The sequence below is a fragment of the Gymnogyps californianus genome, chromosome 2 (genome assembly GCF_018139145.2).
Source record: "Gymnogyps californianus isolate 813 chromosome 2, ASM1813914v2, whole genome shotgun sequence".
Taxonomy (NCBI): domain Eukaryota; kingdom Metazoa; phylum Chordata; class Aves; order Accipitriformes; family Cathartidae; genus Gymnogyps; species Gymnogyps californianus.
The window spans coordinates 43563194-43580068 of record NC_059472.1 but is presented as its reverse complement, the minus strand read 5'-3'; positions in this window follow the sequence as shown (position 1 = coordinate 43580068).

Below are 16875 nucleotides of genomic sequence, written 5' to 3'. Positions count from 1 at the left end.
CTTGGCATAGATTATCTCAGGAGGGGGTATTTCAAGGACCCGAAAGGGTACCGGTGGGCCTTTGGTATAGCTGCCTTGGAGACAGAGGGAATTGAACAGTTGTCCACCTTGCCCGGACTCTCTGAGGACCCTTCGGTTGTGGGGTTGCTGAGGGTCGAAGAACAACAGGTGCCAATCGCTACCACAAGGGTGCACCGGCGGCAATATCGCACCAACCGAGACTCCCTGATTCCCATCCATACGCTGATTCGTCAACTGGAGAGCCAAGGAGTAATCAGCAGGACTCGCTCACCCTTTAACAGCCCCATTTGGCCAGTGCGAAAGTCTAATGGAGAATGGAGACTAACAGTGGACTATCGTGGCCTGAATGAAGTCACACCACCGCTAAGTGCTGCTGTGCCAGACATGCTAGAACTTCAATATGAACTGGAGTCAAAAGCAGCCAAGTGGTACGCCACAATTGATATTGCCAATGCATTTTTCTCAATCCCTTTGGCAGCAGAGTGCCGGCCACAGTTTGCTTTCACTTGGAGGGGCGTCCAGTACACCTGGAATCGACTGCCCCAGGGGTGGAAACACAGCCCCACCATTTGCCATGGACTAATCCAAAATGCACTGGAAAAAGGTGGAGCTCCAGAACACCTGCAGTACATTGATGACATCATCGTATGGGGCAACACAGCAGAAGAAGTTTTTGAGAAAGGGGAGAAAATAATCCAAATTCTTCTGAAAGCCGGTTTTGCCATAAAACAGAGTAAGGTAAAGGGACCCGCACAGGAGATTCAGTTTTTAGGAATAAAATGGCAAGATGGACGTCGTCACATCCCAATGGATGTGATCAACAAAATAGCAGCTATGTCTCCACCAACTAGTAAACAGGAAACACAAGCTTTCTTAGGTGTTGTAGGTTTTTGGAGAATGCATATTCCAAATTATAGTATGATTGTAAGCCCTCTCTATCAAGTGACCCGGAAGAAGAACGATTTTAAATGGGGCCCTGAGCAACAACAAGCCTTTGAACAGATTAAACGGGAGATAGTTCATGCAGTAGCCCTTGGGCCGGTCCGGGCAGGACCAGATGTTAAAAATGTGCTCTACACCGCAGCCGGGGAGAATGGCCCTACCTGGAGTCTCTGGCAGAGAGCACCTGGGGAGACCCGAGGTCGACCTCTAGGGTTTTGGAGTCGGGGATATCGAGGATCTGAGGCCCGCTATACTCCAACTGAAAAGGAGATATTAGCAGCATATGAAGGAGTTCGAGCTGCTTCAGAAGTGGTTGGTACTGAAACACAGCTCCTCTTAGCACCCCGACTGCCAGTGCTAGGCTGGATGTTCAAAGGGAAGGTCCCTTCTACACATCATGCAACTGATGCTACGTGGAGTAAGTGGATTGCACTGATCACACAACGAAGTCGAGTAGGAAACCCCAGTCGCCCAGGAATTCTGGAAGTGATCACAGACTGGCCAGAAGGCAAAGATTTTGGAATATCACCAGAGGAGGAGGTAACGCGTGCTGAAGAGGCCCCACTGTATAATAAACTGCCAGAAAATGAGAGGCAATATGCCCTGTTCACTGATGGGTCCTGTCGCATTGTAGGAAAGCATCGGAGGTGGAAGGCGGCTGTATGGAGTCCTATACGACAAGTTGCAGAAACTGCAGAAGGAAAAGGTGAATCAAGTCAGTTTGCAGAGGTGAAAGCCATCCAGCTGGCTTTAGACATTGCTGAATGAGAAAAATGGCCAATACTTTATCTCTATACTGACTCATGGATGGTGGCAAATGCTCTGTGGGGGTGGTTGCAGCAATGGAAGCGGAGTAATTGGCAACGCAGAGGTAAACCCATCTGGGCTGCTGCATTGTGGCAAGATATTGCTGCCCGGCTAGAGAATCTGGTTGTGAAAGTACGTCACGTAGATGCTCATGTACCTAAGAGCCGGGCCACTGAGGAACATCAAAACAATCAACAGGTAGACAAGGCTGCTAGGATTGAAGTAGCTCAGGTAGATCTGGATTGGCAGCATAAGGGTGAATTATTCATGGCTCGGTGGGCCCACGACACCTCAGGCCATCAGGGAAGAGATGCAACATATAGATGGGCTCGCGATCGAGGGGTGGACCTGACCATGGACACTATCGCACAGGTCATCCATGAATGTGAAACATGCACTGCAATTAAGCAAGCCAAGCGGTTAAAGCCTCTTTGGTATGGGGGACGATGGCTGAAATACAAATATGGAGAGGCCTGGCAGATTGACTATATCACACTCCCACAAACCCGTCAAGGCAAGCGTTATGTGCTTACGATGGTGGAAGCAACCACTGGCTGGCTGGAAACATATCCCGTGCCCCATGCCACCGCCCGGAACACTATCTTGGGCCTCGAGAAGCAAATCTTATGGCGACACGGTACCCCAGAAAGAATTGAGTCAGACAACGGGACTCATTTCCGGAACAATCTCATAGACACCTGGGCCAAAGAGCACGGCATTGAGTGGGTGTATCACATCCCCTATCATGCACCAGCCTCTGGGAAAATTGAGCGATACAATGGACTGTTAAAGACTACATTGAGAGCAATGGGTGGTGGAACTTTCAAACATTGGGATACACATCTAGCAAAGGCCACCTGGTTAGTCAACACTAGAGGATCTGCCAATCGAGCTGGCCCTGCCCAATCAGAACTTTTACGTACTGTAGAAGGGGATAAGGTCCCTGTAGTGCACATAAAAAATATGCTAGGAAAAACAGTTTGGGTTACTCCTGCCTCAGGCAAAGGCAAACCCATTCGTGGGATTGCTTTTGCTCAAGGGCCTGGGTGCACTTGGTGGGTGATGCGGAAGGACGGGGAAGTCCGATGTGTGCCTCAAGGGGATTTGATTTTAGGTGAGAACAGCCAATAGATTGAATTGTATGCTATTAATTGCTATATAATCCTGCCACTGTATGTCATCATTATTATAATTATTATGTGCTATATTAATGGTATTATAGTAAGAATTACTTAGATTAATGAAGAATGAACTTTGACAAAGCTGAGTGAAGTGCAGCAGGGATGGAACCAGGACTGACTGCAGCATGCAACAATCCGACAACACACACCATCCTCCTGCTGCGCCCAATATCACCTGCCTGCCACATCACACCGAAGCCCAATCCTGTTCTACCAACTGAGCGGACTTTGCATCATCCCTCCTGCCCAGACAGACTGTTACGATAGATGGAGCTCAAAGTCATGGACTGAATGAACTCAACACACATTTGATAGAGATGGCCCATAGATCGCGGGAATGATATCTATACGTATATATTAAAGACAAGAAAGGTGATGGTGATTAATTGGAAATGTATTGGAAAGTGTGGGATCTGGGCATAACGTAAATGGTATAGAATAAGGGGTGGATATTGTCCTGGTTTCGGCTGGGACAGAGTTAACTTTCTTTTTAGTAGCTGGTACAGTGCTGTGTTTTGGATTTAGTGTGAGAATGATGTTGATAACACTCTGATGTTTTAGCTGTTGCTAAGTAGCGCTTATCTTAAGCCAAGGACTTTTCAGTTTCTCATGCTCTGCCAGCAAGCAGGTGGGCAAGGAGCTGGGAGGGAGCAGAGCCGGGGCAGCTGACCTGAACTAGCCAAAGAGGTATTCCATACCATGGAACGTCATGCCCAGTATATAAACAGGGGGGAGCTGGCCGGGAGGCGCGGATCGCGGTTCGGGAACTAACTGAGCATCGGTCAGCGGGTGGTGAGCAATTGCATTGTGCATCACTGGTTTTTTTCTTCCCCCCCCCTTCTTTTGTTGCATTCCTTTTCATTACTATTATTATTATATTTCATTATTACTATTGTTAGTATTATATTTTACTTTAGTTATTAAACTGTTCTTATCTCAACCCACGAGTTTTACTTTTTTTTTTTTTTCCTTTGCTTTCCTCCTCCTCACCCCACTGGGAGGGGGAGGGGGAAGCGGCTGCGTGGTGCTTAGTTGCTGACTGGGGTTAAACCACGACACAGTGGCTAAGTAAAAGGAGATCAGAAGCTGTGGGGTCTGCACCAAAAATATCATCAGAAAAGGAGGCACTCATTTTCACAATAAAGCTCCCTGAAACACAGCAACGTGCTCTATGAAGTGAGGTGTATAAATTGCTCTACCTCAGAGTCTCCGGTGTACAACCACAGAAACACGTCATCTTGCTTCCAGCAAGGTAAAACTGCAACAGTTTACAAGACTAGATTTATTAATTTTTGTACACTTTTCTTGTAAAGACCAATATTGCTGCCAGTATCGGTTTTATTTTCTCTTCCTTTTCATGGCAAGACAGACATGATACAGGCAGGTGTTTTGTAAGGCCTGTACACTTAAGCTTGTGAAACAAGAAACAAATAGGTTTTACATGTACAGTTTAAGTTCTGTGTGGAGAAAAAAAGAGGTGAAGAAACAGGAAGAAAAAAAACCAGAAGGAATGCACATTAAGTTAAAAACGAGAAGGGAAATTATCCAAGTTTCCTCAAGTATTTGGCATCTTTCTAAAATAATCACCATTTGCAAATATTCATTTCTCTTGTCTTGACCTGGCAAGGTACAGGCTTCAAAACTAGGCAGATGTAGTGCCCTGTTCTTCTTCAACACAGTCCCACTGAAACGAAGGGTTTCTACCCTTTCATAGCTGAAGGGGAGTGCAAGGTGCTGTGTAGCAATGCCTGACCTCTATGGACTGTCATTGGAAAGGGGACATTAGGACACTTGGATCCACTCCACATGACAAAGTTTGATCCACTGATGATCATGCTGTAATCTGGGCTTTAAAGCAAAACTGAAACAAGTTAACAGGACCAAAACTTCAAAACTGATTAAGATGTGCAACTTAGCTATTAAACTGGGAAGTCCCAGCTTTAGGAAAAAAAGATCACACATGACAAGTGACGCTTGTCACTGTTTCCCTGTCGGCATACCGGGAGGCAAATGCTGTAGCCCAGTGTTTCAGCATCTTGGCTGCAGGATGGGCAACGGACACTGCAAAAGATGGTATGCCCATATTATCAGGGAGGAAAGTGATGTGAAGCAGCACCATGTAATGCCTCCAAGCAGCTAATTAGTAACCACCAAGTTATCTCCCCTGTCTGGCAGGTTAGAGAAAAAAATATTCTTAGTTTGTCCTGGCTAGAAGGTTTGATTCAAAACACTTACCTGAGGAGAAAAATAAATATTTATTTGAAGGGAAAAAAAGTCAAGCTGATGAAAAGTTTTGATTTGCTGTCAAAAGAAGTTTTACATTGGTATTTTGTGTCCCAGCCATTAAAAATTCTTTAATGAAGAGTCAGGTTTAGTTAAGAAATGTGTATTTTATTTTCAAGATTTACTCTGTTAGGCACATTACTGAGCATGAACAGGCAGTCCCCTTCACTTTCCCCATTTAAATCACTGTAAAGTTATTTAATTGATTGCTTCTGTAATCAAGCAGATATGAAGCACGAAAGTATCCAAGTAAAAGCTAGGTACGAGTGTTAAATGGCCAGTGACTAAATTGCATTTGTGAATAAACTTTGCCAAATTAAGAAATATTCCTTATAAGCATGCTAAAATATAAACTCAGCTTAGTGGGTTTAATAGTTATGAGCAATGTGCCAATAAACAGCTTTTTATAGTCTGTCTCAGTGGAAAGCTCCATTTGACACTGACCAAGTAGCTGCTTATTCACAAGCTTATAACACCATCTCATCACCATGGCTACCATTTTAATCCTTTTTATTACTGTTTAATATCCAAAAAAGGCTCTAAGGGAGAAACATTATGAGACTCTTCACTTTCAAATTCCAAATCACAAAGTACATGTGAGGGACCTTCACAATGGTGCCACTGAAGCACTTTGGCACACAAACAGGAAGAGTTAAATACACGTGCTTATTAAGACACCCTGAGATCTCAGAGCAAATAAGCATTTTGTAGGGGGGAGAGGCAGGTAACCAGATTTCCAGAAAAACTGTAATCAGAGCACCAAAGAGTTATAAAAGGTTACGGTTAACTTCTCACTTTCCCCATTGTAAGGGCTGACCTACACAACTATGTTAGAGATGTGCATCTATCTCCTCAGACAGAGAGTAAGTTCACCTCTAGCAGGCTGCAGGCACGAAGCAGAAGAGGCAACAGTGAAGCTGCTCTCCCTGCAGCTGCAGTGCGGCTGCCATCGCAGAGACCCACTGCCCAGCAGCTGCTCCAGGCAAAGATCTTCCAGCATCTCCTGCCACTGTCCCCATAGGTGCAGAAGGAAACACCTAGAGCAGAAGGGCTGGATTCATTCAAATCTGGATGGGCTGAGAGTCACAAGGTAAGACTCCAGAAACAGGTTATCAGCTCCTAAAAACCACTACACACTTTCATAAGTGCTTTTGGCGTCACCACGTAAAAAAGCCTCAGGCCATCAAGAGGACTACATGATAGCATATGCAATAGGCATATAGGTGCAGTTATTTGTCATGCCAGTTTAGAAGCCATAAGGACACACAAAGTAGCCCATATACTCTCTGTTCAAAAAAAACCAAACAACCAAGCAAACAAAAAAACCCCACTTAATCCTTTCCAGTAAGCAAGATCCTAGGCACAGACTGAAAGACAATCTGATTACCCACTTCCAGCTTCTACAAAGGTCACACAAACCATTTGTGTTTATCTTCACAAAGACCTTCCACCTTTTTGATGGGAAGAGTGTTATAAAGGTTATTCAGAAATCCCAGTGCCAGCTCAGCAAATGTTTCCTTCAGACAGTTGCCTTTTGAGAATGCTTATAGGGAACATACTAGGAATACCAAGGGCAAACAAACTCTGAACATGACCTTAACTGCTTATATACAGAGCGCTCACAGCTGCCTGGGATGGAAAACTACAGAAAGTGAAAAAATAGCTCCATTAGGCTCCTGGTTGTTTTGCCTATAGTGCTCTTGAATATAAGGTAGGAAAGCAAGGAGGAATCTAGCCAGCCATAAGCAACTTTCCCACATAGGCAGTGGTGAGAGAAGTGGGTCTTCAGGAAGTCTCTAGTATCAACCTGCCCCAGCTGAGACCAGTACTCACTGTAAAGGTTTGTGAGGTCCTGGGTGGCTCACACAAGTTAGAATGGAATCCAGAAATGAGGTACAGCCCTTGCTATGGTAGATCTGGGGTTTTCTGCACAATTCATCCCTGCCTGACAGCCCCCTCTGCCCTCTTTGCAGCTGCTGAATTTCTGAGGTGCTCTCTTCAGGGAGAACCCTTTTCCCTTCCTCCAGCCCTGTCCTCCATCAGTGGGTATAGATACCCTCAAAATTGTTGCTGCTGTCCAGAGCAGGGAATGACCCAAAACCACACAAAAGGTATGTCCAGGACAGTGCTGGGTCTCGAGGGCAGATGGGAGAGAAGGGCAGTAAGGTGTGATAGCACTGGGGTGGAAGACGCACACATCCCCACAGTGCCATGAGCTGCAGGAGGATGGAGGGGGGAGGCAGCTGACACACTGATTTAGAGGATTTCTCCCATCCCAGCATGATAGGTGCGGCTGCTGTGGTTCCCTGATCCTACATGTGGCTAGCAGCAAGGCATGTCCTCCCAATGCTGCTGGCGGCTGGCTGTGTCTGTGAAGAGAAGCACAAAAAGGAGAGCAGTGTCTCTACAGGCACTGCATGCACACAAACAGCACTCACATAAATATGAGCAATAAAAATGGCCTGACTGGGTTTTTGTTCACCAGCTAATAAGGCTAAAAGCTTGCCAGCAGTTCTTACATCCATACGTACCCACAATGATCCTGATCCACAGTCTCTCCAGCAGCCAGCTCTCAGATTCTGGTCCCTACAGTATGGAGCTGTGGTACCTCCAGTAGCTGGCTCCCAGACCTCTTGCCCTACTGTTACGACCCGGACCGGACAGACCAGAGGGCCGTAGAGGTTCTGGGATCCCCCCCGGGCTAAATTAAGGTGATACGACACCAAACGATCACTTTGAACGCTTTATTCGAACAATCCAAACCGTGGAAGGCATAACGGTGGGCAGCGTGGGTTGCAGCAAAACGTTCACAAGAAGAAAGACAAGAGAGGAATAAGGAAAAAAAAGAAAGGGGGGGAGAAAGAAAAGAGATAGTCACCACCCTTGGATCCCGCGATGTCGGCGACGAGCGCGGCAATCCTCCTGTGATGGGCGCGCGCCGTGGCTCTTTGCAGTTGTGTCTTTTATAGTCTAAATCTCTGTCCACAGTCACGCCTCTTGAAGACTTATATGGGTTCATTCTAGACAGTTCTCAACATATATGGTAGTGTTCCAGAGGGTTCTTCACCTACTGAGCATGTGCGGCTTATTGGGGTGGTGGTCTTAGGGACTTTCTAAGGAGCTACAAGCCCCCTCCTCAAATAAGCTTTGTGTGGCCTCTGGCCATATGTGGTGGGTTACCAGGCTGGGTCTGCCGGAACACTGGGCTGCACCCCCTCCGGCACACCCCCTGTGTCCATGCCAGCCAACTTCTTGCTAATGGCCCTCTTTGTTATGCAGACCGTACCTTGGTTGCTACAATGTTTGAGACATTGACGGACATTAACTCTTTCAGTCCTGATCCACAGTCTCTCCAGCAGCCAGCTCTCAGATTCTGGTCTCTACAGTATGGACCTGTGGTACCTCCAGTAGCTGGCTCCCAGACCTCTTGCCCTACTCACTGGCTAGTTCAGCTTGAAGTTCGTTAGTGTCTCACACTGAGACACACACAGTCATACACAGAACAGAAAGTATGCTAACACAGAAAATAATTAGGAATAGAGTTTAAAAAGAAGATAGACTGTGATATCAGGTTCAGGACTTTAGCAGACACATGCACTGACCAGAGGCTTGCTTACATGGGACTAGCCCCTTCTTCTCCCCTCCTCTCTGTTTCCCCAGGCTTGTTCTTCCTTTATCCAACTCGACCCTTCCTTTTCTCAGCCCTTCTTTCCTCGCAGCCTAATTTCTTTTTCCCTTATCGGTCCCGCTTTTGCTATACCTGTACCAAATACATTATTTCTGATACTGTCACCTCAGTGTTAATCTCTGCCTTATACAGTATTACTGACATGGTTATCTGGGCAGTGTTTGTCTTGCAAGTTCTTCCTCCAAAAGGTCCCCAGTGCTCCCCTTGATTTGCTGTGAAGTCTGGCCATCTTTCACTTAACTCCCCCTTTACCCCCAGCCATTCCTCATGGTGTTAGCTGTAACTTCTGCCTGTTTCTGACTGCTGTTTGTCATGCCCAGCAATTTTTCATGTCATATTCAGCAGCTTCTCATGTTCTTCTCAGTTAGCTATACCTAGTCATCTGCCCCCATAACTTAACATAAACTGTAGAAAAACTTTGAGCATGTGGCATGCACAAAGGCTGTTTCTTGTTGTTGTTGGACAAGGACTTCTTTCATTTTGCTTATTCCATTTTGGACAAGCTTCAATAGAGGCATTTGCATTTGATGAACCAAACCAGACCATTCTACGTCGAATCAGTACATCTATCAGTGCATCTGTTTCTAAAAGTGCCTGAAATTTCAGAAATCTCTGAGAAAGAATAAAAAAAAAAATCCACATCTGATCCATCTCTCCAAATAACTGAGCTGGTTAGGCACATCTTAATATCTTCTCAGCTAGATGAAGTTCATTAGTGCCGTCAGCAGTCAGAGGACTGCAGAATCCTCTGAAAAGCATATAGTATTTTTCACACCTGGAGTTTGTGACATGAATTCGTGTCGTGATGGTACAGAATGGCAGCTTTACACAATGTCAGAAAAATCCACCTGTTTCTAAGTGCTCACAAGCTTTCAGCTGTAGCAGCAGCTTTAGTTTAAGCAATAGCACCGTGACAGAAGAACATCTGCTACTAACAGGAACTACAAAAACCAATGTTGAACGCATGGTTTCTAACAGAAACAGTGGCTTCCTGGTAGATCTCATAAGTAACTTTAATGTAAAAAAGATGAGGAGCCTTTTGCAGCTAACAGGAGAAAGGCAGAGAGGTAAGTGTGGGGAAGTCTTATTGTAGGTCTAAGGCTTTCAATGGTTGTTAGTCACTGAGCCTCAGGAAATTCATGGGGAGGAAAAAGAAAAAAAAGGTCATGAAGCTTTGAAACTTGACTATTCTTAGACATTTGAGATAAATCGAAAGGACTTTGCAATTTCAAGGAAGAGAAGAGATGCTGGCCTTTTCTTATTATAGATTTAACAATAAGACAATGAAAATAACATGAACTTCCTTGTAGGAAGGAAGAAAAGGCTGCCTACAGGTTCTCTCCAAGATCAGGAGCAAAGTGATAAGGTAAAAACTGCAAAACAGAAACTGCAGTTTTTCATACTTCATCCAAGATTCCAACTATTTTACTGAAATTAGTGTATGATTCTTTCCAGATAATGAATTATATTTCTTGGCTGATGTGAAACTTCATGGCTTCTGTGACAGTGGAGCTTTTACACCAGCAGACATTTTGCACCACAGAGTAACAGAGAAAACTGTTAATTTCATTTTCTGTTCGTTTGATTTTTAAAGACAGTCAGCATTGTAAGTAATAAAATAAGTATTCTAAAATACTAAAAAACACCCTTTGGAAGATTAACCATCATGATCACATTGAATTCCTCCTTTAGAGGTCCTCCTAGTGTCTGATATACCTTTCACCAGATCACTAGAATGACTGTTAATTATCTAAAAATTTCTTTAATGGAAAACGTGTTAGCTAATCCAGCCCAGCACACAAAAAAGAAATATTCATGTCAACTATTCTTCAACATCTTTATCAGCTCTGTGTACAATTTCTGTTCAAGGTGGTAAGAATTCCAGCTCAACATTTGCATTTGACACACTGTATCCTTTTGACCTATCAAAATTTTATTTATCCTTTTCAACAAACTTCACATATTTCTATGGAATTTTTTTTTCATCCTAGTCCCAACATTTTTTATTTCTCATTTGAGAAAATTTGTTGTATTTGTATAAAGAAAATTGAAGTCTAAATATTGTGAAAGTTATATTGAATATATTCTTCAATGCCTTGTCTTTGAAAGAGTGTTTTTGAACCTGAGGATTCTCTCATGTGTTTTCTTACCCCCTTTTTTGACATATTACCGTACAGCAATCTTTGTAGTAGCTACGCCCATGTACAGAAGGATACCACATCTTCTCTGTTTTATCATCATCCCAAAGTGAACATCTCCATATTTTTTTGCCTTTTACCTTGACACTTACAGGTTGCTTTTAAAAAGATGAATCAAAACCACGCCACACTGATTTATTTAATACAGTATACTGGCTTTGTTTGTCCTTGTACCATATTATACACTCATTTAATATAGACATCCTTGGAATAAAAGCCAAAATAAAAATCAAGAAGATGTATGTGAAACCCTAAACTGAAGACACCAGCTATGAATAACATCAGACAAATCAGCACAAACAGCATACTATGGAAATTTAAACAGTAAGTTGAAAAAGAAGATCTGGTGTGCTGTCAATTAATGAACTGCACTTCAGCAATTGCTGATGAATCTCCTCTTTAACAAGCTTATAACCTTTTCAGTGCAATATTATCAGATAGCTTCCACATCTCAGTCATAAAATTCCTCTTAGGAGAATTACGAAGTTTAAGTGAAAATTACATACTAATTCAGTCCTATAATCAAATAACTGACAGCTTTAATAGCGAGCTAACCAAACCAGCAGCCAATGAGAAACAGCTTAAGAGTGCGAGCTTGCATGTAGTGACAAGTCTGACAGAATGAAAAAGCAAAATAATTTGACTATGTTTCCATCAGGTAGGAGGAGGGTTGCGTCATGGTAGACAGAGGATATAAGAAGAGAAACCACAAAGTGCCCAACAATGTTCTCTGAAATTCAGAGAGCTTACCCAGGGAGCCTTCATTGTGTTTTCAAAACAGTAAGAGTTAGGACTATAACTTGATTATGAGGTCTCACCATGGCAAAGCTAAAAATTTGAACAAGTTTTTCGGAGCTTGCACAGGAGTGCCTGTACTTGAAGGTTTGTGGTTACTGCATGGAAGGAAGGTGAAAGGCCTGCCTACACTGATGGAGGGGTTTCTGTTGCTACAAAACCAGGCAGGGACAGCTGTCCTCATGGCAACCTTCACAGAAGCCAAACTAGTGTAAAATGGTACAGTAAAAATAATATACCAACATATATATTTAATATATTGAAGTACAAGGTCACTTGTAGGTTTTTCTAGAAAGTATAAAGGATTAAGAGGCAGAGTGAGGCTTTCCAGTTCTAGTTAAGATTGAGATATCAAAATTTCTGCATCTGGAGACTAGTCTCACGTTGATAAGATTCAGAAACTGAACATTAGAAGCATTACCCCCCCTAACCCAGATATGCCAGGTTTGATAGAAAATGACCCACAGACACTATTCACAGGACTGATGGGGAAAAGACATATATATGACTAATTTAGGCCCTAACTTGCTATAGTTTCCATAAGCCTTCAGCTGAGAAAACAGAGGCAAACTCTGCAAGGCTGGCACTCCAAGGGACATAGGGCAAGGTGAATTGCAGTCAGAAGTTATTGGACATGATGACTGAACTGACTGTAGGTGGTACTATTGTGTGATCTTGCAACAGGATAAGGTAGGATCAGAAAAGTGTTGACAGTCCACCACCAGCAGCTTTATGCTGCCATGAGAGTCATTCTGCTAGGTGCCTTCTGCATTACAGGTCTCTGATATCTCAGTCCTTTTTAAACTATTGCACAGGGTTTTGATGTAATGGCCAAAACCCACGTCCTTATTCCTAATACAAATTTCAGAATATGATTGCTGCCTTCACCTACCTCAAACAGAGTCAAACTCTTCTGGGAGGTACGCAATGAAAGGATGTGAGGCAAAAAATTAACAGGAAACAAAATATTTCAATGAGAAATAAGGGAACAACTATTCACAGTGAGGGTGGCCAAGCACTGGAAGAGATGCACAGAGAGGCTGTAGGATCTCCATCCCTGGAGGTATTAAAAACTTAACAGGACAAGGACCTGAGTGACCTAATCTAACTTTGAAGCTAGCATTGCTTTGAGCAGGAGGTTGCAGAGATGAGCTCTGAAAGTCCCTCGCAGACTAAATTCTATGGGTTTATGAAGGCTTATACATGATAAGGGGGGTGAAAGTTCTATACTGCAATAGGGGTTTTTATTAGTACTGGAGAAGGGAAGGGAGGATGACTGTTCCCCCCAGTGTCCAATTATCATGTTTTGGAGAAACAAACTAAGATCTCTTCTCACAGGAATGTAAACATTAAATAGTTGTCATTTCATGTCACTTCTGGTGCCATCAAGTCCTTTCGCCTTAAGGGATGTTTCACAGAACAAGGTGAATTTCACAGTACATCCTCCTTTCCTGGCTTATTCCACATGCAGATATGGATTAGCATTCGGTCAGGGGAAGTGAGGAGAAATACATAGGCTAATAAGAAGAAAAAAAGCTCTAGAATCCCAGCATTGATTGAAATTTTTGTCATTTTTTCCCCTTCCTTCTTTCTCCATTCTGCAGTTTCAAACTTTCAATGCAGATGTTATAGCCATGGAAGGAAACCCCATAATCATGCGGTCACAACCACATTTCCTGAAGTTAAGGATCAAGTTCTGATGTTCTGGTCGATTACGTGTCAAGGGACCCAAGAGCCATTCTCGAATTCCATACACAAAACAACCCCGGTAAGGAGCAGTTGTAATCCAGTCTGAGTCACCAACCGATTCATGATGTCCTTCATAGTTTCCTTCAGTAAACTCTGATGTAGTGTGTTACAGACCAGACCTTCTAGAGAGAAGAAAAAATGTTATTCAGGAGATCTTAACTGTCCTACTGTTTTGTTGTGTTTTTACTAAAGATCCATCTTGGAGAAAAATAATTCCATAACTTAGCCACTGTCATAAGGATAATAACAAAGCACAGACATCTGTATTTCAGCTTTGGTAGGCTGGAGAGCACCCAAGTCTTTCAGAAGTTTTGATCAAGTTTGGACAGCTGCATTTTGTATCCCAGTTACTGCTGTTCTGTTGCTTATTTTTGGTCCTGCAAGTGGATTCCTTTTCCCTGACAACTTACTTAAATGCCCTTCGAAGTCTTATGTTAGAATAACAAAGCCTTTGAGGGATTTATGGAACTAGTCTCCAATACAGCAAGAAGTACACAGTTTAGTTTAAGCCCTTAAATAAGTTCATGAGAACCTATTGAAGTTAACGAATTTAAAAGCATTGCTAAGATTTTGTCAGACTGATGAAGCAGGACATTCTCGTTCACAAATAGAACATTAAGACCAAGAAATGTGAGGAATACATTGAAGCTCAGTGAGTTTTCAATTACCAAAAAAACCCCAAACCCAAACCCCGAAGATAACAAAAACACGCACAGAGGGTTTGTGGTTGGATTTTTTTTATTATTTTTATTCAGCAACTGCTTTTGCTTCTCTTCCATTACCTTTGTTATACTTTACTCATATTGTACTTTGCTCATATTGTACTAATTAACCTCTTTTTTAATTTTTTTTTTAATTTATTACTGTTCCTAACCCTAGCATCTATACAGCCCAAATCTTTGTGGATGTTCTGATCTTTATCATAGTTTGATGTCTGGTTCTGATAGAAAGACAAAATATATATATATCCTAATAGAAGACACCACACAAAAGCCACAGACCAAATGGAAGTAACTGCTCTTCTCTGATCTAGAGCAGATGACCCAGAAGGAAAGACTGTAAGAACTGTGTTTCTCAGTCTAGAGAAAAGAATAAGGGGAAGACACGACGGTGTTCAGACATGGAAGAGCTCATCACAGGGGGCAGAAAATGTTCCATTCTCAGCTTCCATTCAGGGCAGGAAAATAACCAAAAGATTTAAAATCATAGCAAAAAGTCAGGGTTTGAAGAACAGATTGCCTGAGGCAAATTATCTGGGGAGGCTGTGGCTTTGCCATCACTGGATGTTTTTTGAAAGAATTTATGCAAATATTTGTGAAGATTGGTATAAGATAGGCTGATCTTGATGTCACCTGGCATGCAGTCAAGTTTATTCCTTTGCACCTAATAAACAGATCTATTAATCTAACATCTTCCCTCCCTAGAAGGCAGGAGTCACGAAAGGATCCTCTCACTTGAATATTTTTGCGCTCCTCCACATCTGTACATTGTATTGGCAAATAAGTCAGTCGCAAAGGTAGAAAATGAGTGTGTTTTCTCAGTTCAGAAGCTGCACCCTAGCTCCACTGCTGAGCTGTCTTCTGTACGGATTGATGAGGCACTCGTGCAAAGAGAAGTTATGTAGCTTTTTTCTCCCTGCTTGAGATGATTGAAATCCTTCAAGACTGACTCAGTTAACCAGTGCGAGGGATCTCTCTCACATGGGTTTGGCCCACAGGAGGAAGGGACACGTTCTAAAATTCAGACATGGATTAATTGAATGGAGAAGGTACAAGACTTGTAGGCTCATTATGAAGAAATCTCAGTTCTTAGTGGCAATTCATGAAGTCATTTATTCCTTTATTACTCATCTAGGTCACCAGATAATGATACTGAAGATTAACAAAGAAGCAATCATGATTTACACTGCTCAAAGAAAAAGACATCTGACTTTTTCTTTTCTTAACTTGGACAGCATTGTGGCAGGTGCACCCAACCTGATAAAGGCCAAAACTTCTTGACCGCCTGAAGGAAAGAGTTAAACTAGAAGCCGTGGTTTGGGGGTCAAGCCGCCAGCCGTGTGTTGACTGGAGTCATGTACACAGAGTGCCCCAAGTCACGTACCCCAGCTACCTGAGCCCTCCAGAAAAACCCCAACCAGCGAAACCCCTCGGTTAAAAGAAGTTTCCAGACTGCTGACCATATATGATGACGAGCTGCGATCTGACCTAGGGTATAAATGGAGCCCCACCAGAAGGCAAATTGAGCCAGTCCTCCTCAGAGCAGCGGGTCTGCAGCTGGGGACTCTCCCCATGGGTTAGGACGCTACCCACAGAAACTCCTGCAGGTTGAGTGCCTCGCCTTATCGGTGAGTGAGTGTGCATTTTGAGTCATCATTCTAAGCTTAGATTTTATTATAGTTCGTGTAGTGATAGTTCCCAGCTGACTTCCTGAACCTGTAAATAAGTTGTGTTTGTCACAGTGTTTACAACCTAATATTCGTGTTTAATCTGGCCATTGTATCTCAATACAACATAACATTCCTGTTCAATTTGACCATTACATTCTGATACCATTAAAGAAAATTGACTTTTAAAATATATCACTATCTGTCTAGTGTTTCTGCGACAAGCATGAACTACTTAAAGTATTCAGAAGAAAACACAGTCAGAGATATTCTGTATGCAGATAATGATTACAAATTAGTGTCTTGTCAGGGCATGAGCATATGGTATTAGCATTCCTAATGACTGGCTGGTACAACTGTTTGTCAGCAGGCACAGCTCCACCAGCCATAATGGAGTCATACCTCATTGACCAAGAGCTGAATCTGGCCTACAGGTTTTAATGGCTGCTTGAGGAGCTGCTGTGATTGTTAGTCCAGACTTCCAAATCCTGAAAGTCTCGCCTTATAGGGGTTATCAGGTTATTCCTAACACTTCTCATTTCTCTTTGCTTTCAGCTGAAAGGGGGATGTTCTGTGCACTTGCTGAAACATTGAGATGCATGCTGTGACCTGGACATATCCACACAAGAATAGAACTACGGAATTTCTAAGTTTATAGCAGTCAGCAATAAAGACTCACATATAGCTATACTGAAATTAATTTTTCTTCACATTCCTATCTTAGCCTCACATGAAACAGAAATGAAGACCTCTGTATCACAAGTGTGAAAAGGAAAGAAACAACACAGGCTCTTTTTGGTTTGGGTTTGGGTTTTTTCATTTTTT